Source organism: Amblyomma mixtum, unplaced genomic scaffold, assembly GCF_055824585.1.
Source record: "Amblyomma mixtum isolate Tamu unplaced genomic scaffold, ASM5582458v1 scaffold_36, whole genome shotgun sequence".
Lineage (NCBI taxonomy): Eukaryota > Metazoa > Arthropoda > Arachnida > Ixodida > Ixodidae > Amblyomma > Amblyomma mixtum.
In genome coordinates this window covers 287,112-311,586 of record NW_028317733.1, presented here as the reverse complement: position 1 = coordinate 311,586, position 24,475 = coordinate 287,112, and the positions used below count along the sequence as shown (strand labels likewise).

Here is a 24,475-nt window from a genome sequence, read left to right as displayed (position 1 = left end):
AGCGCTGACTTACAACAAGTTTATTTTGAGGTAAACATTGCCTGATATACTGCCTACACTCAGCATGTGACACAGATACATGACTTCTGCCGCCCGTGTCATCGCTTCCCCCCAGAGTCATCGCGCGTACAACAGCTCCAGTTCTTTTGTTGTCAAAAGTACAGATGGCTTGCGGATACAGTCGTCTCCAAGCTTTTCGTGTTTGTCCTTACTTTTGACAACAAAAGAACTGGAGCTGTTGTACGCGCGATGACTCTGGGGGGAAGCGATGACATGGGCGGCAGAAGTCACGTATCTGTGTCACATGCTGAGTGTAGGCAGTATATCAGGCAATGTTTACCTCGAAATAAACTTGTTGTAAGTCAGCGCTCGTGGTGTCTTCTTATTCTATGTGTCCTGTCTGTGTTTTTGCACTGTTACTTCGAGATGGACCACCAACAAGCCCAAGCTGCTGTTCTGGTTTAACACCGTGCTGGGCGGCAGCATGAGCTGAAATGGTGCAGAGATGTACCATTGGTATGATACAATAGCTTGAGCCACCAAGTGTAAGTGGTGCATGTAAGTGGTACCACTATCCTGCAGAGAGTTAGTGGACCAGCAGATCACCGTGGTGTGAACATCTGCACTGATCTCATAAAGCTATGCAACCTTATGTGCAGACCTTGACACCTCCGGCTCGCAACATGTCCTGGGATTATGCCTGCAGCTAGACCAACCTGGTAACCGGCGTCAGGGCCCTGGTTAGCCACCCCTGCTCTACGCTGGGCCACTGCTTTGGCGACAAGGTAGGTTGGTGAGTCATCCCTACCCTCAAACCCTTTTTGCTTTCGTCCTCTCCCTCTGCTTATCAGCAGGCCCTCATCAATGCAGTGCTCTTCCTACAATGCACCCCCTTTTACTTAATCTAACGTCCCAGACTCCTCTTCTGTTTTCTAAGCCATGGACACCTCCCTTTATGTAGACACTACAGTTCCTGACTGCATCACTAATTGTAAGCAGCAAATCAATCACTTGACTCCCAAGCTTAATACTTTCATGGCCATGGAGAGAAACTGATTTGCGCACAAATTCCGCCTGACCGGGAAAAACACTTTTACGGGATCGTGGCATGAGAGGTTGGGCTGAAACAAATATGTTTGATCATTACGCAACTGACATACCTTGTTCACACGTTTAACACATGCTGCAGCTGTCGTGTTTGTCCTTATATTATGATAAAGTATAATTGCTGAAGTCCTTCACATGATGTTGGGTCCATGTATGTAGTTGTCTGTATTTTGTACCCTATGCTAAATGAATAAACTTTCAAACTAAAACGTTCAAAGAAATTCAGAGATATGAAAGTGATGATGTATGCAATCTCTGAACGAGAACAAAAGACTGATGCTTTTGCAATACGATTGCCTGATAAGAGTTCAAGATGTCCATGGTTACAAGCCAGCAGATTTGAACCTGCTAAAGTTAGCATGTCTGCATACTCCCCTGCAATGAGCCTTAGCTCATTTGTAGCCAGATTGTATAGGATACAACAGTTGCACTGGTCTTCGAACGTCAGTTCGACTGGATAGGCAGATCATGTAGGCCCGGGTTCGTCCTCGGCACAAGTTTGACTAACACCCCAGCGACTTCTCCCATCTTGCCGTGGTAGAAGGCAATCATAATCTAATATCCAGGTTCTTTTCTTGCTGGCATTAGATAATGTCGGTATGTTAAATGAGCAGTGTGCAGACAGTTTAAGTAATCCCCCTGCCATCTATGACAGAAATGGGCAGCCATCCTCTGATGATATCTCCAGTTGTTGTCGAGGGTGACCGAGAAGGCTCTGATGTGGAACGAGATACAGTGGGCAAGGAGGTCAAACATTTGCCCACCAGAAAATGGGACAGAGTGAGAGTTTCCAGTTCACTAGCTTCTGATCCACTCTGGCCTCTTCCTGTGTCTTGACATTGCACCTATCATTTTTGCTTCCATAGTTTTCTGGGTTGTCCTTTATTTAAGCTGAACCCTTTTCATTAGCCTCCACGTTTCTGCCCCATAGGTGAGTACTGGTAAGATAACAGCTGTTGTACAGTGAAAGCTCGTTAATTCGACCCCCGTTAATTCGGAAAATCGGATAATTCGACGCGCACGCGAGGTCCCTACAATTATACATAGGAGTCTATGGGGCAAAACTCTCGTTAATTCGACCAAATTTTGCCGTGCGTCGGTTAATTCGACTTCACTCCGCAGCCCGCCAAGCCGGTGTGCCGAGAGCAAAAAGAAAAAAACACTGCCACGAGTGGGGCTACTGTACGCCTGATAGGCCATCTGTATGGTGATCGCTGTCAGCAGCGTGAGCGAGGGCGAGGGAAGCGAGGTTAGCGGCGGCCACGGCGGCGGCCGAAGCGGCTGGCGTCTTTTTTTTTTTTTTTTGTGCTTCGCAGCAGTCGTGTTGGTGTCGTGTGTCGTCGTTTCCACGTGTTCTTGCTGCTACGATCGCGGTTGTTTAACCATAAGGCGGTGCCTTTTTTTGGTAATTCCGCGCTTTGTCAGCGTGTTTATTGGGCTGCTTGTTGTTGCTGTTTTGTTGCGACTGAGAGAAGGGTGAAAGGAAATTGCACGGGCCTGCCTACTGGCTCAGCCGAGCAACCACCGCTGCCTAGTGCAGATAGAGGAGAGTTAGAAGATCAGAGGAAAGATAATTAGAAAAGATAAGACGCGGGTTGCAGCAGCAACTGCGAAGCGGACGCTGGCTGAAAGAACAGATAAGCGGCAGAAGCCGCTCTCGCTTCACCTCCTCCCGCGCTGCTTTCGTGTGGGGAGCGCGCAGTGCCTGCTCGCCTCACCTTTGTGTCCTGTCAGCTGACCGAGGATGTAATAATATAAGTGACAGGCGCTGACAACGACGATTCGTCGGAAGGTGACGATTGTGAGCAGTTGCCCCAAATGCCGAAGTGCACGGTGAAAGAAGCCGCAGAAGCCTTGTCCGTGCGGGAGGACTTCTGTGAAAAAATCCCTGACGGTGTGTGTGCCGCACAGCACCTGGCAGCTGTTAGAGCTATCGTAGTCGCTCAAATTCGCTCGGAAAAGCAGGCAACGATAACAGATTTCTTTGCCAAATAAAGGTTGCGGCAAACATTGCTTTTTTGTTGTTCATTCGATAATTCGACATTCGGATAATTCGACAATTTTTCGCGGTCCCGTCAGTGTCGAATTAACGAGCTTTTACTGTATACTTTTCTCTTGAGGGATATTGGTAAACTGCCATTCATGATCTGAGAGAACCTACCAAATGCTCTCCACCCCATTCTTATTCTTCTAGTTATTTCTCTCTCGAGATCAGGGTCTGCGGCCACTACCTGCCCTAAGTAGATATATTCCCTTACTGCTTCCAGCACCTTGCTACCAATTGTAAACTGTTGTTCCTTTCTAGTAGGTTAAATAATGCTAAAGATCTTTCTTGGCAAGGTTATCGGGCTTCACCACAGCACCACCGCAGCTTCACCACAGCACCACAGCACCGTCTATAGTGTCACTTTATAACCACAAATGCGATTTCGCACGTGTTACAGCCGATAGCTCGGTTTCATGGACCTCGTGCTCATTGTAAAAGTGCCTTCAATATCCTAGCTTCCATTTTGTTTATTAGGTTGGTTTGATTAAATTGGAGTTCCAAAAAAAAAATTGAGCCATTTCCAATTACTACTGGGTGGTATTCTCCGTATGTTGGTGTAAAGTGATCACATTACGCACGTGCGTAATCTCGAGCTTGTCTTGTTGCCAGACATCTTCCGTCATGCGAGTTTGAATTATTGTTACAGTGTGAGGAAATAATCTGGACCGAGTTCCTTCCTTCGCACACAGGAATGCTATGGGCAGTGACTCAAAATGATGGCGCTCCTTGATGCCAGGACCATGCATGCACGATAATATAGGCATGTTAGGCCTAAAGATAAAAGCATTGCACCGTGTTCTTATTATGCTGCGTAAATCGCCAAGTTCATTTGGAGCATACCGTGCTAGATCCGGGCATGCTGGGCTGCAGCCCTGTGAGGACCATTTTTTTTGTCCATGCTACGAGGCAAAAAAGTCACATCGCTACCGCATGACACTTCCCATGTCATTGCCGCTGAGGTTACAACTGAGTATTATCATCCCGTGAACATATCAGTGTATTGGCTGCATCACCATTGCCTTGTCCTCTAAGGCTGTGTGAACTGCCCCCTGTACTTTCTCAGGGCTCCGTGTATTACAAATGCTATGAACTACCATCCCACTATAGCTTCCACAGCACCATACACTTTTGTGCTTAGAAGTTACGAGTGACATGGAGGTGAATTGCAAAGCACACCGTTGTGCTTACGGTGTCAGTGTACTCTAAAAAGCTTCAGTTCGTCAAAATTAATTCCGGAACGCTCTTTTACGGTACCTCTCCTTTCTCACTTCCTTGTTACAGTCCTTCTTCGTAGGTTCCTTCCTGGTGCGTCCACCGAGAAGTGAGACAGTTACTACGTCTTTCCTTTCCTGAAAACCAACTTTTTCTGTACGTGTACAGCGTATGAGCTCGTGGTGGTCACCTGACCGTGTATGAAGAGCTGTGATTGGTCGGTGGTGGAAAGAGAGTGTGCACCAACTGGGGCTCCTAGGAATTTTCTCAACCTCCGCGTGTGAAACCGACGGATGCTTTCCTCAAACCAGCTCGTGCTTTAAAATTATCTGTGCTATTCTGTGAAACAGCAACGTGGTCACGCTTGTCCTGGAATACTAGCTGTGACAGGTGGCCTGTTTAGTCATTGCGGCTCTCCTTAACCGAGTTCATTCAAAGTGATTGAGGGTGCTAACTGCACTAACATCATGACACGGGAGTGCATGATCACACAAGAGCTTTTAAATCTTGCGTACTTTATTTTAGGCTTATAAAAACACCATGATAAAACTACATTGAAGAGAACTGACGTGGGCATGGCTGAGCATGCTCGACATGCTGTACAAGTTTTCCGTAGAAGAATTTGCACTAAAGTTCGCGGTGCAAATACCTAACTCATTTATCTTTACTATGGAATTAGCAAAAATATGTGCGCAGGCTCAAGATGACTGCGTACAAACCTGCTCTCAACAAATCTTCAAATCTTCATCCAGCACATTGTCTTTTCTTGAAAGTTTAGCTAAGTAGAAATGCCTTCTGTATGCACCTTTCTACATTCTGTGTCAGTGTCAAGTTCTTGCCATAAAGCACGAGGAAGCTGCTCCAAGTTGAATTTTTGCCTGCTTCGAAGCCTGCTCCGAAATTCTCTTGGCCGTTTCTAGCACTGAAGAAATTAAGAGCGCTTTCTCGCAAGAAAACATGCCCCCCAGCCTGCCAGCATCTTTAGCCTATCCCCGCAAGGACGCTTCCCTGCACCTTCGCGTGGAGGCGCAGGGAAGCGTCCTTGTGCGTGCGGGTGGGGAAGGCAAGACTCCTTTGCGCCGGCATGCGTGCAATGCAGCCATCTGGTCTTGCCTGACCTCAATGTTGCACGTGCGTCGCGCTCTGCGCGTTGCCTCTGGCAGACAAAAAGGCACAGAGTCATTAGTATACCTGCTAGATGACATGTTGCCTACACGATAGGATGGAAGCCGAACTTTTAACTGATATGGCAGTATGGCCGGGGTTTTTATGGTGCAGAGATGGCCACAGTTCAGCACCGCACGTGCCTTGCCTGCGGTGGATGGAAAGATGTGAGGTACACCTACTCAAAGAGGGAAAAAGATGGTCAATACGCAGGCGCACCTGAGGCAGTTGGGAAAGCAAATTATGGGGGAGACAAAAAACACAAATTGTGTTTGCTGTGGAAGGGAAGAAGAAGAAACTAGACCATTGCAGTTTTTAAATAGGATGATAGCTTTTCCGTACCCGATTTCTTCAGCTCACTTTGTATAAAATGTTCCCTTTGCCATTATCCTATCATTACAAGGTAATTATATTCTTTCTTCTCATTTGACATTTACAGTAGAACCTTGGTATATGAATCTCATGGGGTCACAGAAAAATGCCATGCGGCCATGCTCACTTGTGATTGATTGATTGGAAGTCCTTTATTTTGAGAGGAAGGCACTAGGCCACTGTGGGGGGGAAATGGGGAAAGTACGGTAGACACATGTCGAGGTCCTAGTCGGTGTACTGTCCATTTTTCTATGACTGGATCCAATCAGAAGGTCTTTAGTACTGCTCTGATCAGGCTGCTTTGCGTCCAGTATTCAGCAAATAAATAGGAGCTGTGTGTCAGTATGCATGAGCAGCACTGTGCAGTATTCTGCATATTGGAGGGACTGTAAGGCCATTTTCCCGGTCACAAATGCAGTACATTGCCAGAGTAACTCGGTAAGGTCTGTGGGGCAGTGAAGCCTGCAGTGCAAGCACGCTACCGCGGTGATGTTGGGCCATCAACATTTCGCTCAAGTTTATGGCGTATATACTGAGTCAGCATAAATCTTATTGGTTAAGACTTCTTTTGAACATTTAAGGTGGGTCTTGCACAAAAAGAGGACCAGTGGAGTAAGTTCTTTGATTCAGGAATGACTTGAAGTATGGAGAGATGCACAAGCGTAGTGCACGGTAGCTGCTGAGGAGGTTGTGTAGCTTAGGAGGTCGTACAGGCTTGCCCTGAGGGGTGCGGGGAATGCAAAATTGATCGCCGTACCTGCATATTGCCCCGGGCACACCCGTGTGCCTCAGTGTCCAAAGGATTTCGATCTGATTACCTGTCTCTGCATGCCTGTGGAGTATGCATTGGGTGGCCGTGGGCATGGCATCCTCTTAGGCAGAATTACAGAGTAAACCGATTCACTTCATCGGAGTGCAGGATGCATGTCACCACTCTCCCATTGTGTGCAGTGCGACTAGCAATCGCGGAGTTGGCGATACACGGGCAGCGCTTGCTCAAGGGTGCAGTTGAGTCTCGCACATTCGTATTATCCGTAGTGGCATAGTGTTGTGTTCGGAACATCCAAAATTCACATTTCGCACAATGAACACCGGTTCGGGAATCATGCGAATGCTCATGATCCTGAAATTCATATCAATCGTGTTTGTAGCTTCACAATTCTGCTGTACTTGGACACATCTAGCATGCTGTTATCCTTTTTAGTGGAACTTCTGGTAAAGTGAATTTCTGTTTTTTTTTGTGTTCTCCTCAGGCTCGTCATAAAGAGAGTCGGCTGTAGAATGTCTGTTTACAATGTAAAGTGAGTGAATGTTTGCAGTGAGTGGAACCACAATGTTGAACCGAAAGATGCAAAATTAGTGCTCGTGTGCTCTTCTTTTTTGTCTTTGTAATTTGTGTTGCGATTTCATGACAGGCCACTCTCATTGTGAGGCTTCAGCACACTGCCATGAGCTCGCATAAATACTGACTTGTTATTACACACATGCTGTGTGGTCAGCATCACTAGGCAATATGATTCCGTCTCTGCTAAGTTTATCAAGTGTGAATAGTGTGAGACATTGGAATTGATGCGGCTCGTTCGAAGCAAACAGACTGTCCTGATTTGTGCAAAAGTGCTTCTATGACTTAGTAACAGGCCTCAAAAGCCTAGCTTCCCTTCGTGTTGATAGCTGCAGGACTGCATCCTTCATCATGTGAGCAGAGTTGGTCTGAAGAGAACTTATTTGGTGTGCTCCAACTAGGAAGCTGACCTCTTTAGCTGCATTGGGAAAAGCAGAGTACATATCAACAAGGAACTTCTTTCATCAGGCAGCTTCTGAATTAACACATTACTTTGAACTTCAGCCCGATCTTTGCAGGTAAACAGTACTTTCATTCCTTCAATTTCATGCTTGATGTAGTCGAAATGGCTCTTTAAATGCAATCACACCGAGCTTAGCTTTCTTTTTCACAGTCCTCTAGCACTCCTGAAAGCTTTGATTACCCATTCAGTGTGGTTTCCAAGGGAGACAGTCATAGCTTCCTGGACGTGTCTTGTCAAGGTCTTCTGACTGCCATTGCAAAAGATGCTTCTGATGAAGTGGGGGCCTCTGATGAAGCAGGGCTTGTTGCCAGTTGTTGTCATGCTCGAAATGTTCAGAGCAGCACTTGCATGTACTGACTGATGGATGCTTCATTAGTTGCAGCATACATGCTTGCGATAGGCTTATCATTGTAGCTTTGACAGTAGAGACAGGCCAGGTTGCACTTGGAGGTTGATTGCTTGCAGCGGCATTGCAAACAGCACATGTTACGCGGCAGTATTTGGATCGATGACCCTTAACCCTTTCAGGCGCTTTGTACACAATTGTGCAAGCGGCAAACTTACAACTTTTTCTGAGAAACTGGAGCACTTAACAGTGATTTCATTATTTCAGTCAAATTGAGCACCCTTCTTGTTGCAAATAAGTTGCTTTTTTTGTACCATGCAGCGAATGCAGTAATTAATATTTCACACAAGAGTGAGCTAGGTAGCACTTTGTCCGCCGTTTTTGTGCAGGCAGATTTTGCCGCGAGTGAAAACGTCGATTGTTTTTGCTCAATTTCGAACGTAATGTGAATCTTCGAAACACAAAGCGATTCCACGATCCCTAGGGTGTTTACCCGACACAAGAGAATATTTCGACGTTACTATTTCTAACAAATCTGACACTTTGTACAGAATTCTCCACATTGTTCTAAAAGCTTACCTGCTAGTCTTTCATGTTCGAAAACTAGAAAATTTCTTGAGGCCTCAATATACTGCTTAGGTGAAAAAATAATTAATTTCTGTCAAAACAAAAAATGGCGCCTGAAAGGGCTACTGGTGCAGTTAAAACTCAGCTGGGTCTGGCTAGATAACTTTCCTTCGTGCAGGCTAATGTCAAATGTGCTGCATCTATCAAGGTCATGACTGACAAGCACAAGAAACGCGCACACCAGTCTGGTTTGACGCGTCACTACACAGAGCATCGTAGTGTACGGAAGTTACGGCAATCTGAGAGCATTCAGGCCTCTGATGTTGATGTGGACATAGTCTAGTAGACTCCATAGTGCACTCACTTCACCGGACGACTTGACTAGCTTCAATGTTCATAGGCTGGTCAGTAGCACTGTTCAATGATCTTGTTGTCGAAGCGGATCTTTAGAATGTCGACGGCATTGCCGTAAGACGTTTCCAAGGCTTGGATTCCTGCTGTGGCTTTCACTGTCAAGCCACTGAGCAGAATTTTCAGATAGTAGAGATGGATGATGTTGCTCAGATTGAAATTATCATGGATGGTATTCCAATGGATGGTATTCCATTGAACCACAGGCATTTCGACCTAGCTGAGTAGTCACAAACCAAGCGCCCAAAGACATCCAGCAGGCCAGAGCTTGGTGGACTTCTTTTTCCACTTCCAAAGCCGCACACTAGTCTATAGCACATAGTTGTTCTGTGCCACCAAAAGCTGACATCTTATTCCTGTAAAATGTGTTTCATGCAAGTGAGGGTGTATTTTGCAGCACTGAAGCATCCAGCTTGTGGGAATTTTTATATTTCATATGTGTATCACAGTTATGAGTGCTTATGCTTGGTAGCCACTGGAAACCACGAAAGCATGTCAAGGTAACAAAAAAATTGGGCAGTCTATTTTATTCACTGCTCCCGCATCAGATATAGCTCAAGCAAAAACTTGATTTATTTAGTGTCGTGCTGGTCGCATCCACTACTGCGGAACACCTCCCACCAAGTTTGGTGTTTCAATTTTGCCTGCAAGAGCCAACGGCTTCGTAGTACACTCTGCTCAGAGAGCTGCGGATTTTTTTTTACCCCTCAAATATTAAATCTGTGCAGTGCACACTGTAATTTAATTCAGCACTCTACACGAAAGCTGTTATGATCACTACTGTTTTTAATTTGAGGCATATTTTTTTTATCTTTCTTACCGGGTCCATTCTCTTCCTACTTTATTTCTGTTTGTCAGCTGTTCCGCCATACACAACTGAGCATGTAGGCAGTAATCTACAGGCTCGCAAAAAATAATTACTCCTTATTGACAGGCTCTTTTCCTCTTGTTATCAGAGCCCTGATCAGTAATTCAAAAATGCATTAGTGATCTCTGATTATGAATCTTGGGTTCGATGATGTTGAGTGTATGCAGTTACACTCAAAATGCATCGCGTAAAATTACTCAAAAAGTGCAGTTCATACAGTCATTCGTTACATGTTAGTGAAAATAATGACACACTTAAGTAAGGACATTAGGGCATGCATTGAAGCCTGCAGAATGGAAGCGTTTGTCGGGGTTTTAAGTTTATTTTACACAGCACTCTTGATCGATGCCTGTAGTTACTTTCAGAAGGAACCGAGGGAGTACCAGATGCAATTATTGCATGCTAGTATAATTACATACATCACTGATGCTACGCATGTTGCTGAGACTGAGTGCCAGAGAAGAAGCTCTCCAGATAAAAATAAGAATTTTTGATTTGATTGTATTTAGTTAGTGCTATTTTTCTGTTGGTGTAGGAATTTTTGTTGTTGGAGCTTGTGGCCTTGAAGTTCAGTTCCTAAGCTAAACAGTGCAGCTGTTCAAGGCACATTGCCTGCCTTTGAACAATTTCAAGTATTGTATTACGATGCATGGCTACAATAGCTCCACTGACTCTGCTGTGGTCGTTCATGCGTCTAGCTATGTGCTGTGATGGCGCGAGTGGCTGCATCACAAACAAATACTCCCTGGATTAGGTAATATTAGTGCAGATATAGGCCGCACATGTTGCTGCCCATATTTTTCTCTATTTTGTGCCACGGACATGGTTTTCTTTGCCTGATTTTTCCCCCACTTAGAACAAGTAACTTAGAAAATTTGCTTGTTACGGTTCAGCTTAAGTTAAGAACAACGCAGCGAGCTATGAAAAGGAAAATGATAGGTGTAACGTTAAGAGACCGGAAGAGGGCGGAGTGGGTGAGGGAACAAACGCGGGTCAATGACATCTTAGTTGAAATCAAGAGGAAGAAATGGGCTTGGGCAGGGCATGTAATGCGAAGGCAAGATAACCGCTGGTCCTTAAGGGTAACGGAGTGGATTCCAAGAGAAGGCAAACGTAGTAGGGGACGGCAGAAAGTTAGGTGGGCGGATGATATTAAGAAGTTTTCGGGGATACAGTGGCGGCAACTGACAAAGGACAAGGTTAACTGGAGAGACATGGGAGAGGCCTTTGCCCTGCAGTGGGTGTAGTCAGGCTGATGATGATGATGATGATGACAGTGCTTATTTCTCAAGTGCTGTTAGTTTAATGCTGGCGGAAAAGATTTGAGGGACGTCAGATGCACAAAACATCTCAGCAGTCTTGCATCGTGAGCAAATACCCTAGCATTGAATGAGTGTAACCTGCTCTTGTATGTGCGGCAAATGCAGTTCACTCGTCAAAGTTGCGATGCCTGTCCACGGTGCTGGGTAACTTGCTCTCTTCGTGGATGCAGTGCCTCAGAAACTTTCAACACTAATAGAGCAGGTGCAAGCAAAACCAGAGGGAACGCACGACCGCATGTCGATGCATTATGCCTCTAATTTGAGGGACGGCGGTTTCGATGTTAAAAATGGTTACACAATCTGAACAAGCCCTTCGGCTAGTTTTGTCGCACTCAAAGGGGATCACAAAATAGTTTGTTATATTAATAATTAAACATATGAAAAATGGCAACAAATAAGCTTATCTGTAACTTGGAAGCAAGGATACGTTGCACTGACACTAGAGACACGCTTCAGCGCACCGCTCGCTAGCCGTTGCTAGGTTTAACCTGCTCTGCATCGAAGCCACAGCGGATGTTTATTTGTTCATTTATTCAAGTGCCCTAAGAGCCTGGGTGGGCATTACATAGGGGGGGGGAAATAATGAAACAGTTTAAAATTGCAATAAGTACAAAGGTCGTAGCTGCACACATCATAACGAAATACACATAAAACACTGTAAACATACATGTTCATCTGAGTGCGGTTTACACAATAGATACAAGAGAATGGAAGGGTCAAGACTACAACTCGAGGTAGCGTGTCAGAAAGACTTCAAATTTATTGTGATCATTGAGAGATGCAATGGTGCGAGGGAGCTGATTCCGTTGAAGGATGGCGAGGAAGAGAGGCGAGTGAAAAAAGAGATTCCTTTGGAACTAGCCGCTATACCTATTAAAGACGTCTAATGCTGTTACCAGTGCACTGTAAATAAAATAATCAATCATTAAAAGTAAGGCAAAGTTTGTTTCCATAATGTCTTCGGAGGTGAAGTGAATGGAGCATGCCAGCCAAGAGCCGCCAGTAGGCTTTAGTTAGGTTGGCTTCACCGCACAGCAGCGGTGTAGTGTGGAAAATGACTACAAGAGATTGAAGGCCACCCTTGAGCACAGTCCGTGTTCACCTCTTAAAACAGTTTCATAGCACCAGTGCTGCAAACAGATGCCCAAGGCTGCACAGCTGACCCGTCTCTGCATGTGCAAAATGGTTGAAGAGCAGGGAAGCCCACTTGTAGGGGTGCAGTGCACAGTTCATTATGTCGAACAACTGGCAAAATTGGAGTTCGATATAGTGTGCGACTTTTGTGTGCTTTTACACTGGATTTTCAAGGGGGCAATTTATTGTTTGATGTAGCTGGCAGTTTGAAATATCCTGGTTCTATATATCTAGGCTTGACTGTATGTTACTTCGGATTGTTGAGGTGGGCTTTATGCTTCGTTATTAGATCAGGCCGTGCACTATACATAAACCTTGCCTGCTTGCAGCAGCTCTAACTTTCGTTGAGCAAAGCAGACTTCAAAGACCCGGGAAAGACAGTCGCACTGCCTATTTTTCTTTTGTTTTTTTCCACCATGGCAGGTGCTGAACGAAAATGACAGGCACCAAAAGTCATCAGTCATGCTAAGGCACTTGTGCAAGCCTTCCATATCCGCATTACTCCAATGTGTTTAAGGAGATACCCAAAAGTGATGTAGATTTCAGGCAAATGACTAGTTACTCATTAAAATCCACCTGAGTTTAGACATACGTAAAGCTACAGAGGAAAGCTATACAGCTATATTGGAAAGTTTGCAGTTGAAGAAACATTCATCCTGGTCTCGGGTTCAAGCCCTGGACCACCATCTGTCCAGGACAGTTTCTCTACCAACTAAGCTAACCCAGACAACCAGGATGGCTAGCAGACCAGGGGACCAGTCCAACGTGACAACTAACTCAAAGTTGGAGCAGTGTTAGTCTCAACGTGTTTCAGAGAACTGGCTGCACCACTGGAAGCGGGGTACATGCAATGCAGAAAGTGGCATCCTTATTCGTATGCATCAACGGCATCTGCTGACTGGCCATGCTGATGAATACCAAATCATTTTCAACTATTTATTCTCTTGAAACCATTTCCTTGCTGTCCTTGTTTCATTGTTATAAATCGCCTTGTTAGCCAAGCGATTGTGCCTATCTGCTGCTGAGCACAATGCTATGTTACAGGTTATGTACCACTAGGAAGTGTACAGGTCATTTACGAGGTCATGAGCACGAGTTCAAGGTGCCCATCTCCCCACTGGTGTAATCATTCCCTAACTTTGCACCCAACATATAGTTTCTTTTTTTAAACCACACTAGCCATCAGTATAGATTGGTCTTAGGCCATAAACCACCAAATTCATGATCACCACAAAGTCATTGATTAAAAAAATTCAGGGGGACACTTTGTTGACCTGAAGTGTGGTGAGGCGAAAGTCTTTAGCACGCTGTTGCTACTTGTGTCACTGATGTGTGGTTAAGATGTTAATTGAGTACACAATTGTTTGTGAATCTTAAATGCTGGAGACACTGGAGGGCGTTTGGGAGGCATCTGTCTGATTCGACGCCTTTCTGCAAACACTCTCCAGCGTCCTAGACAAGGAGAACTACATATGCGCTGGCAGGAAGTAGCGTAGCCATTAGCACGCTCGGCTGCGGAACGGAAGGATGGTGGTTGGAATCCCATCTTGCACAAAGATTTTATTTCTGGTCTGACCAGAAAAGCATGACACCTCTGCTGACAGCCTTCTGCTGACAACTTTTTGTCGACAACGATGAGGCATTAAAGGCTTTCGCTTTAATACTTGGTTCTTTGGCCTGCCTTGAAGTAAAGGGCAATTCAGGTATGCTCACCTGTTGAGATTTCAGTGCACATGCAACAGGATCAGGCAGGCAGTTGGAAATTAGAAAACGTTTTTCCTTACCATAGCGGAGGTGTAGTTCTGGGACTTTAATGTTGAATTGTACAATCTCCACATTGTGCTCTTTAATCTTCTGCTGGAAAAACCTGGAGAATGAGTTGTACACTCGTCGTGATCGTCTTTACATTCCATGTGATCAGATCGTGTAGCTAGAAGAAGGACTTCTTGTTTTAAACCAATTATAGTATGCCTAACTCAATTCTCAAAATTTGGTTCTAGCCGAAAAAGGTCAGTATCACGCCACAGCTAGCTGGCTACTGAGTAAGAGAAAATTAACGGAGTACACAATACAAGGTCGTGGTAGGACGGTGGCACTGTTGTATTAAGCTGCACAGTTGTGCTTTTGAGGTGTTGCTTTGCTACATTACATCATCATCATCAGCCTGACTACGCCCACTGCAGGGCAAAGGCCTCTCCCATGTCTCTCCAATTAACCCTGTCCTTTGCCAATTGCGGCCACCCTATCCCCGCAAACTGCTTAATATCATTCGCCCACCTAACCTTCTGCCGCCCCTTGCTACGCTTGCCTTCTCTTGGAATCAACTCAACTCCATTACTCTTAAGGACCAGCGGTTGTCTTGCCTTCGCATTACATGCCCTGCCCAAGCCCATTTCTTCCTCTTGATTTCAACTAGGATGTAATTAACCCGCGTTTGTTCCCTCACCCACTCTGCCCTTTTCCGATCTCTTAACATTACAGCTATCATTTTTCTTTCCATTACAATGCCACTCTAGAATGGGAGGCTCAAACTGCTCGCCAAAATGTCGTCTGGTAGCATAGAGCTGTTGACTGTTATTACACACTAGGGCAGTTCCCCGGGCAGGTTTTTCACTGTGTGCAAGAACACTGGTGCGAAACCATGCAAAAGCTTTCTGAAAAGTGTGTTCTGCCTAGAGTGGGAGTTAAGCAGCAGTTTCATTGTTGCTGTCAACATGGTAACTACGTGAGGCCCTGCGCTCTCGTGATAACACGACCGCCCACCTTTGGCAGTCAACTTCCACCTGAGCTTGTATCTGACGGCTCCATCGTTTAACTTCCATTAGTTTATTAAATGGCGATAGTATTTCCTTTCACAAGCACCTGTAGCTCGAAATATGACAATTTCTACGTTAATTACTTGTAAGTCTAATTCTCAGTCTGAAAAAAAGGGCAAGATAAACTCCAAGTGACCTTTTACTGCACAGGAATACCATCCATATCACTGAAAAAAAGAAAGACAAAAACACACGCTCGCACGGGCACACACATGCACACAGTAATTCATCCACCGGTATGAAAACTTGTTGCTGAAATAAACATTGAGAAAAGTCCACCGAATTCTCAGAAAATAAAAACTGAAACGTCCGACCCCTACATATAGCACAGTCATCCTTAGGTAGACGAACCTGTTCCTGCGTTGTGAAAATGCTGGCATATTCTTATCTCTGTATGTCAACACATCAAGTGGTAGTGGAATGCTTTCTATCATCAGTCTTATAGTAAAGCATTGAGGTCATCCCATTGGTGTTGTTTGTTAGGCACAGCGGTTAGCTCTGAAGCATTTTGTTTAGTTTCTTCTAGCTTTTGCACTCCTGGCTGTTCTGGTTTGACCCTGTGTTGTCTTTCTGGAATATGTTGGCCTAAGCCGCCCTCTTTTCACTGCTTGAAAGTGGACAGTGGCGTTTTCGTACCGTTTCTTCACACATATCCACTGCTGCCTATAGTTTGTATTGAATCTTTTTGTTATAAAGAGCTTTGTTGCTGTCAGCCATTCTCATGGGCACATCTTTGTAAAACCATGTGGCTACTAAATGATTGACTCCTGCTGTTTCTTTTTTTTTTTGCGTGTGTTTTCAAACTTTTGTGCCATAAAGTTTTTGGCAAAGAAGAAAGCCATGACTGTCACTCCCTTCACATGGCTGTGACACGCCAAGAACCATTGGCCGAGGCTTGGGAAATTTTTGTAACCTGTGCATTTCTAACAAAGCATGTGTACAGGTGCCCACAAAAGTTTGCGGAACGCCGAAATCACGAAAAACGTTAATTTCCTCGCTGACCAGAAGCCCAGCTGGGCACTGAGGTGTGGATTGTGTTGGTCACGCTGGGAACTACAAAGTGCACCCTTCAGTTCCTGACTTCATGCTTAGGCTATCCAGCATTTTTTTTTCTTTAATGCGATGTTGATTGCCTCAGGTCATAAAATGATGTGTAATGATAAATGAGGATGTCTAAATAAATGAGAAAAGGTTCACTGATGATGATGAGGTCCTTGTGCCCAAGCGGTGTATGAAGCACTACTGTCGGGCTAAAGACCCGCTGCCGCCAGGTGCCAAATTCTTGTCGGCTTCAACGCCGGGCAAACCCACAGCAGGTGGTGAATGTCGGCCTCAAGATTTCGGTTCTTGCAGACTGGACACCCGGGACGGGGAAATACACCTTCGAATTGCGGCCACTTTCGTGTCACGGCCGGAGTTAGGGCAACCCCGACCCGGATCCTCCGAAGCGCAACCTCCTCTGCACAGGTAAGACCACGGGGGAGGGGGGGGGGGGGGGGGGGGGGGGTTACTGCACACGGAGGGATTAGAACACGTGTGCGGCGCCGGAGGTGTTCCTTTTTTTTGTTAAAAGGAGGGTGGTGTCATCCAGAGTTAGGACTCGAGGCGAAGTTGGGGTCACAAGGCAGGTCGCAGAATCTGCACGGCTTTGCGAACTCAGGAGACCCAGCAATTAGGCTTCGTTGTAATTTTCGTGTTCCAAAAACTCTTGTGGGTGCCTGTACAACTGTAGTGCCCTTATGGTCAGCTATGATTCATCCTTTAGGCCCTGTGAGTACAGTTAAAGGCTTTAGATTAAGGTTTAATGACTTTCCTGATATCGCAAACTTCAGTGGTGAAATGCATCATTTTTGTGTTTATGATTCTCCCTTATTAAGGTGAAAGCCTTTAATGGCTCATACTGTCCTCCGTTGACAAAGTGTGTCACACGCGTTTAACTAGGGACCTAAGAAAGATAAAAGAAAATCAATGGTTGCTTCAGATAGAGAAGGAAAAAAATGAACACAGAAGCCAAGTTTTGATGACTGTAGATTAATTAAGTAATCAATTATAGGCAAAAATGTCAAAATTGCATTGAAATAGCACGGACGTCGATATAGGGAACGGTGTGACTTGACATTCACCGGACGTCGTCATGGCATAGTGAAAATTGTCACAGAATGGTCGGAAAAACATCGGATTTGTGTCAAATTAGATTGGAAAATGTGTAACTAAGTGTAATTAGCACTTAAAATCCCCGTAAGATGTATAATTTGGGTATCGATATAGCCACGGGAACGGTGCGACGCCACATCCACTGAAAAGTCGTCACGGCATAGTGTCCTCGGCTTTCGCCTCTCAGCACTTTAGTTGCCAAAGTATCCTCGCAATTTTTTCACAGCTGTTGCAGCGGAATCTCATGCAGCTGTGCTGCGTGTAATAAATAACTACATTTCTTTTGCTTTCTTTTTACAGGACACTGCATGAACGGTGCCCTGGAACAAAGGCGAGGCCTTTTGTTGAATGTAGGTCTACGGCTCTGTTTTGAACGTCTTGTCACAGGTGCTCAATTTCAAGCACACTTGCAACAGCACAAGGACGGTCGTCCCCACAACCTGCAGGGATACATCTGCGAAAGAGTAGAGGTTTGCTTGACTGCAAATAAACAATGGGGGTGTGCTGACTGTATTTTAATCGCGCTTGCTTTTTTTCTTTTTGTTTCCAGAGTCTAGTTCTGGACTGTGGTTAGTCTGCAGACTTTCCACCGATAAAAGATGTGCTCGTTTATCAACCTGCTTGTTTAGACGACCGGGAAACCGGGAATAGTGTTAAGCTGTCAATTTTTTTTTCACGAGAACATGGCAGTTAAAACCTGCCTTTTTTTACACAAAATTTAATTAAATTTGGGGCACACATGTTATTGCGCTGATATCAAGATGAAGCTGCTAGTTTACCCTCATGTCATAAACACATATGTTGAAAAATGGGCAGACTTGAGTCATCATGTTGGCACAGTATCAATTTCTTTACAAGAGAGTTAAATATTACAAGAATACAAACAAAATTGGACAGCTTTATTGCACTCCAAGTGTCTAAACACCAATTTACAAGAAGAGGATTTAGGGACTGATTTCTGGAAGCATGAAGCTTTAGAAAATTGCCACCACGGTATTGTCGTTATGCTTGCTGTACCTGTTTCAGCGTACGTACTGGACTTTTTTGCAGCAGTACCTCGAAACTGGCCATGTAAACTGTCGGGGACCAAGGAAAGCTACTGGTAGACGAGGCTGGATTTTATTTCGTGTCAATTTGGCCTGTTTTATTTTCTACGTACCTTTTTAAGGCGGCGATGTCTGCAAAACGGCCGATTCCACATATATGGGCATTAACCCATTAATGTTATCGCGTCACACCCTAAAGGTGGAAGCGTCCCCTGCAGTTTTTATTCAGGTGAGCCAGTGGGTGGAGACCTCTTGTAATCTCCTGCGTTGTACCCTTTTAAACTAATTTCTTTGCTTTTGGTTCTTTTCTTCATTTGCTGTCTAGTCAGTGACACAGGAAAGGCACCTTACAGCATTTCACTCATATCTAGTGGCGTGAAAAATTTCCTGATTTGTGCTCTTGGAAAACACATTATGTTCACCTGTCTTAAGTAAAATATGTCTAGAGAATCACCGAAGTTTTGCGAGAATGTGTTTATTTTTGTTCCAAAAATCGCTTTCTTGCCTGCACTTGTATGTGCTCTCTCAGATTCTTGCTCCGGTTCTATCTCGTGAAGGACATTTACCATGTGTTCGGGAAAGGAGGAATAACTTCTCAGCCAAACAAGAAAAGTGATATCGCACTCATTCACTAAAATGAGACAGGGCATAGCTGTCAAGACCATGGTATTGTTGAAAAAGCGTCCTGATATACTAAGCGTTTCACCTAAGATGTATTTCAATTTTTAAATACAGGCTAGTTCAGTTATAACTTCCGCTGCTCACAATGCTATGTCAAAAGAAGCGGTTTTCTAGCTAGAAAAGATTTCTTTGTAAAATTGCAAAACATCTCAGGTTGTGTGCCCCAGCCATGTAAAAAATAATCAGCAGTAACAAAAAGCATGAAAGCACACAAGGAAAAGGTTTGCTAAGGTGGTATTTTTCATGAAGTTACTCCCACATATTGAAGGCTTCTACGCAAGAATGCTTTGGTTGAAAATAATGGTTCAGAATATTCACCCGCTTGTCAACCTTCTCTCTTGCTTGGCACTTGTGCCTGGTCTGTATGTGTTCATGGGGAGTAAATGACTACCAGCTTGGCAACATGGTAACAGTTGCTAGCGTTTATAACGTAACAACACATCGCGACCTTGTGAAACTGTCTGGCTGATCCAGTAGCATGGTTAGTTGCTAGAAACGGAGCCGACAGAAACGTTGACAGCATACATGTAACTTCTGTAATATGCATACTTTTTGCTTTTAACAACACTTCTAAGAACACAAACAACATGTGTTCAGGCACTTGGGGGGGCTCTGTTATGAAAATGCTGGCAGGTTTTCATAGTATGTTATGAAAATTCTGGCAGGTTTTCATAGTATGTTATGAAAATGCTGGCAGGTTTTCATAGTATGTTATGAAAATGCTGGCAGGTTTTCATAATATGCAAGTATGACAGTCTAGCCTGCCTACGCTGGTTTCAACTAGCCCAACAATGTACGCTGCTGTCAATACTGTTTCCTTCCACAACAGCAGTAAAAGGTAGTAGATGTCATCCACGTGAGTCATGGAGGCAGGACGCCTCTGATTTTTGCACGCATTTTTGACGAGATCAAAGGGCACAGATAGCCTCATCATCATGGCACTTACTACTAGAACGCTGGACAAAGCGATTTCATCTAAGCAAAGGTTCATACGCTATCATTTCAATCTATGTTGGTCTCTCTTTATTTCTCAAGTTAACGAAATGGGTTGACAGGCTTATCGTACTTTTCAATGGTTCTTTGTCTGGCTCAAAAATGGGTCTTTACGCTGGCTTTGCGCTTGAGACTATAATTCGAGTGAACACTCTTTGAGCATGCTTCTCTAGGGGCACAGCTGCAGTGCCCAAGCCTTCACTAAACATGCAACTGCAGACTAATACTTAGAAGTGAAACCAAGTTATAAACAGCACACTTTAGCCGTCATGGTGGCTCGGTGGTTATGGTGCTCGGCTGCTGACCCGAAAGGCGCGGGTTCGATCCCGGCTGAGGTGATCAAATTTCGATGGAGGTGAAATTCTAGAGGCCCGTGTGCTGTGCGATGTCAGTGCACGTTAAAGAACCCTGCAGGTGGTCGAAATTTCCGGAGCCCTTCACTGCGGCATCCCTCATAGCCTGAGTTGCTTTGGAACGTTGAACCCAAATGAACCTAAAGTGTACGAAGTGCCACAAGGAAGACATGACCTTCTATAGGCTCTTTTGCTCGAAAAAGCACTGCTGTCAAGTTGACACAATTTCTTAACTGCAGACCATGTTGTACGCACGAGCCTTGATTATATGTGATATTAAAGTGCCCAGGGGATTAAGAATTAGTAAATATTTTTTGCTATTTTTATCATTTTGTTATGTTTCTTAATTTTTGCAAATGATACACTGTTTGCAGTGTGCGAAAAGAATTTTTTCTGTTCTGCCGAACACCCACACCTGGTGTGTATTGTACTTCTCAGTGCAAAGCCCCAGGTTCTCATCTGCAAGCTTTCTGCAAATGCAACAGGCCCACAACAATCATGCTGCATGTCAAGCCCTGTACTTGGTTTATCGGGGTTTAACGTCCCAAAGCGACTAAGGCTATGAGAGACGCCGTAGTGGAGGGCTCCGGAAATTTCTACCACCTGGGGTTCTTTAACGTGCACTGACATCGCACAGCACACGGGCCTCTAGAATTTCGCCTCCCTAGAAATTCTAGACGCCCGTGTGCTGTGTGATGTCAGTTCAACTCCATCAAAATTCGACCGCCCCGGCTGGGATTGAACCCGCGTCTTTCGGCTCAGCAGCCGAGCGCCGTAACCACTGCACCACCACGTTGGGTCTAAGCCCTGTACCACAGAAAAAAAAAAAGCATCTCTTGAGCAGCCAAGCGAAGTGTAGTCGTCGAATGGTTAGTGAAAAATCTGTCATGTACAAAGCGCCTTCTCGTATGCTCAACACAGTTTAAAAAAAAAACAAGAAACAGCACACTCAGACTTGATGATTTTAGCTCACAGTGCACCAAAGATGGCAAAATGAACATGTATCAGATACTCACCCAAATTTCTGCTTTGCTCAGACTTGGTGCTATTTAGACACATACAGAAGCACCAAATCTGGTGTCACCAGTGCGCCATTTTTGAGTACCACTTTTTTTTTTTCCATCATGAAACTGGTGTTGTTTTCGTCTCGATGTAAACTCGGGTAGACACCACATGCAAAGCAACGGACATTGCCAGCCATGTGATTACGTTTGCATCAGCCACAGTGAAACACCAAATAAGGCTGCGAATGAAAGTCGTGTATTTCTTGACAGCTGTCCACTTTCTCACAACCCTGAAGAGCCTCGCGAGCCAAAGACACACACAAGACGATGAAACTGCAAGAGCTGCACTTGAAACATCGTGGTACATTGCACTGGCATTACAAAACAGGCATTACAAAACCATGTCAGTTCTCCATTTCTGCACATTACAAAGAAATTAAATAGCTTGCACTGCTTAATACCAGACAGCATAAAAAGAAGTCAATGCTATTTCGATCACCATGACTAGTAATGAGATTTTCACAAAATTTCGCTGACAAAATTCATGAATGTTCAGTTGCCATGCATGAGGTCAGGGAACTACACAGTGCATATTAAGGAACCCAGACGGTCGAAGTTAATCCGAAGCCTTCCGCTGTTTTAGCGCATATTTCTCTCTCCCTTTTTCAGTCTTTCTGTCGTGGCGCGGCTTGGCAGTCTACCTTAACTGAGATAGTTACTGCGCCTTTCCTTACTATTATTATTGCAAAGTTCGCTGTTCTCTGGAACATTGACCATAGAGCATTGCACTGAGTCGGGACAAGTTACGGACAACATGAACTGGTGGGCGAGTTGGTCTGACATATCTTAGTGAAGCAGCGCAACGGCACAAGGCCAAGGGAAGAAGACAAACACAGCGCTGTGTTTGTCCTCTTCTTCCCTTGGCCTTGTGCCGTTGCGCTGCTTCACTAAGTTACGGAGTTGTCAAGTGATCTATTGCTGAGGTATGATGACCATGACAACAGGTTTCTTTACTTGGCCATGGTGTGGAAGCAAAGGGTTCATTATTAGCGATATTCATTAAATGAAGCCAATTCTGAATTTTCATGCCTGTAAATATTACATATGACAGCTGTACAAGAAAGAGTACAACTTCTGCTTTCAGTAATTAGTAATTGACAAAGTTATTCTTGCAGAGTGCCATTGTTATGGCCTGTATAACACGTTCTGACTTTGCGAATGCTTGGTTTCATAGTCACCATGCCTTCAGTTTTTGTTTGACTGTTTGCTTGTTCGTGGTGTTAATTTTTAACCCACTCCACCGCTGTAGTACTGTGACGCTGCAGGATATGTTGCAAATAAGAAGTTCAAAAGCCATGGAAACAAAAAAAAAACAGCCAAAAAAACATCCTAACATTGATCTGAAAAGTTTGGGCACTGAGCTTTGCATTTTTTGTCGGTCAAGCCGATCTAGGCTTCGAACAAGACAGATCAGTGGCGTGAGCAAAAAAAAGACGCACGCCAAAAAAAACCTTCACTGCGCTATATGTAGCAAGTGTGTGGCTGGTTTGTAATGCAACAAATCTGGCGTTGGAAAAAAACAAACAAGAAAACTAATGGGCTATCATACGATGTGATGCAACAAATCTGTGTTAGCTTTAGTGGTTGCAAATTTTAAATTTCGTCGCTTTTACATTCATATTTCGTCTCTGAATTTGACTTGGCCATCTGGAGAGGGGGGGGGGGGGGGGGGGGGGGGGGGGGTGCTTCTGGAAGGCGGAAGCTTCGCTCACCAAGGCTTCACGCACTGCCGTTTTGGGAGAACATCGCTTACACTGCGAGAACATTGAAACACAGAGAAATGTGAATACAATAACACCTTGTCTCTCTGAGATTACACACAAGATCTACAATGTGCATGAACTTAAAAGAGTACAGACACAAAATTCCAAACACAAAGAAACGATGACTTGTTTGAGGGGCATAAGGAGATTCCTTGTAGCAAGTTTCAGTTGCAGGTGTTGAGTGGAACATATTTTAATATGACTCTGAATGTTGTCCGAGCAGCCGCTCTGCACTTTCACACAGTTTGAGTGACTTCAAGGAGCACTCCAGAACTGGTGCTGACCAACACCGAAGCTACCGGTGAAAAATCATTTGTAATTGATTATTCGCACTGAACACTGCTGTTATGAGCCCATTTTCATGATTATTTGACCCGCAGGCCTCTCTCAAGGTCAGAAAACAGGCATCCAAAAACCGTGTGTCTGCACACCTGTAATCGTTTTAACACAGAATGCGTTTATGGCCTACTCCTAGAGTTTTTTTGTCCCAAATTTTTTAGCTAGAAATTCTAAAGAAGATTCTGCAATTTGAAGCCTAATAAGAATTGGAAAGAGTGAACCTAGAAAGCCGTAATTAGCCTCTTAGCCTCTCCAAAAAGTTCAGTCTTATCACTATTTAATTATGCAATACGTAAGTTACCAACTGCACCTGGACTACTTCAACAAGCTATTCAACACGAGCTGGTAATAGTGAAACAATGCAGCACTCTTGATTCCTCCTCTATTGTCCTGCTCTCCGTATGTTCTCTCCATGGAGGAAAAAAAAACTAAGGAGGGTGCGGCCGGCGACAACCTTGAAGCCTAGTCTTAACAAGTAAAGATATAGTAAAAAAAAGAGAGTGTGTCCCCCCGTGATCACGTCACGTGATAGCGTGCGGTAAAATCTAGCCTCGCTGCGCGCGCGCATGTTGTTGTTGTTGTCCTCTAGAAAATGGCGCATACCCACTGCGGGGGATTGGCCAAGACACAGGCGGCAACTGATAGGTGTACAAAATGTTAAACAAGAAAATAATGGTGGGGAAAAATAAAATAATCGTGATAATAATAGCAATTAGGAAATAAATGAAAGGATCTCAGGTGTGTAATTGAAATAGGTTAAACAAATGCTGTGAGATTGGTGACTGAAATAGAGAACGGGGCTAAATATTCCACGTTTCAGAAAGCTTTCATTCCAGAGAAATATTGTTCATGAGAAAGAGCAGAGCTTAAGACGGCAGCCGTTTAGTGTCTGTAAGGAAGTTTTGCATGGC

The 24,475-nt window shown here is 44.5% G+C and overlaps 1 long non-coding RNA gene across 1 annotated transcript; it reads left to right on the top strand.

The window, feature by feature from the left end:
• Positions 1–574: 574 nt before the first annotated feature.
• Positions 575–17,829, top strand: LOC149324424 (uncharacterized). Its single transcript, XR_016286851.1, has 2 exons — positions 575–785; positions 17,626–17,829. It is a non-coding gene; the product is annotated as an uncharacterized LOC149324424 (long non-coding RNA).
• The last annotated feature ends 6,646 nt before the right edge of the window (positions 17,830–24,475 follow it).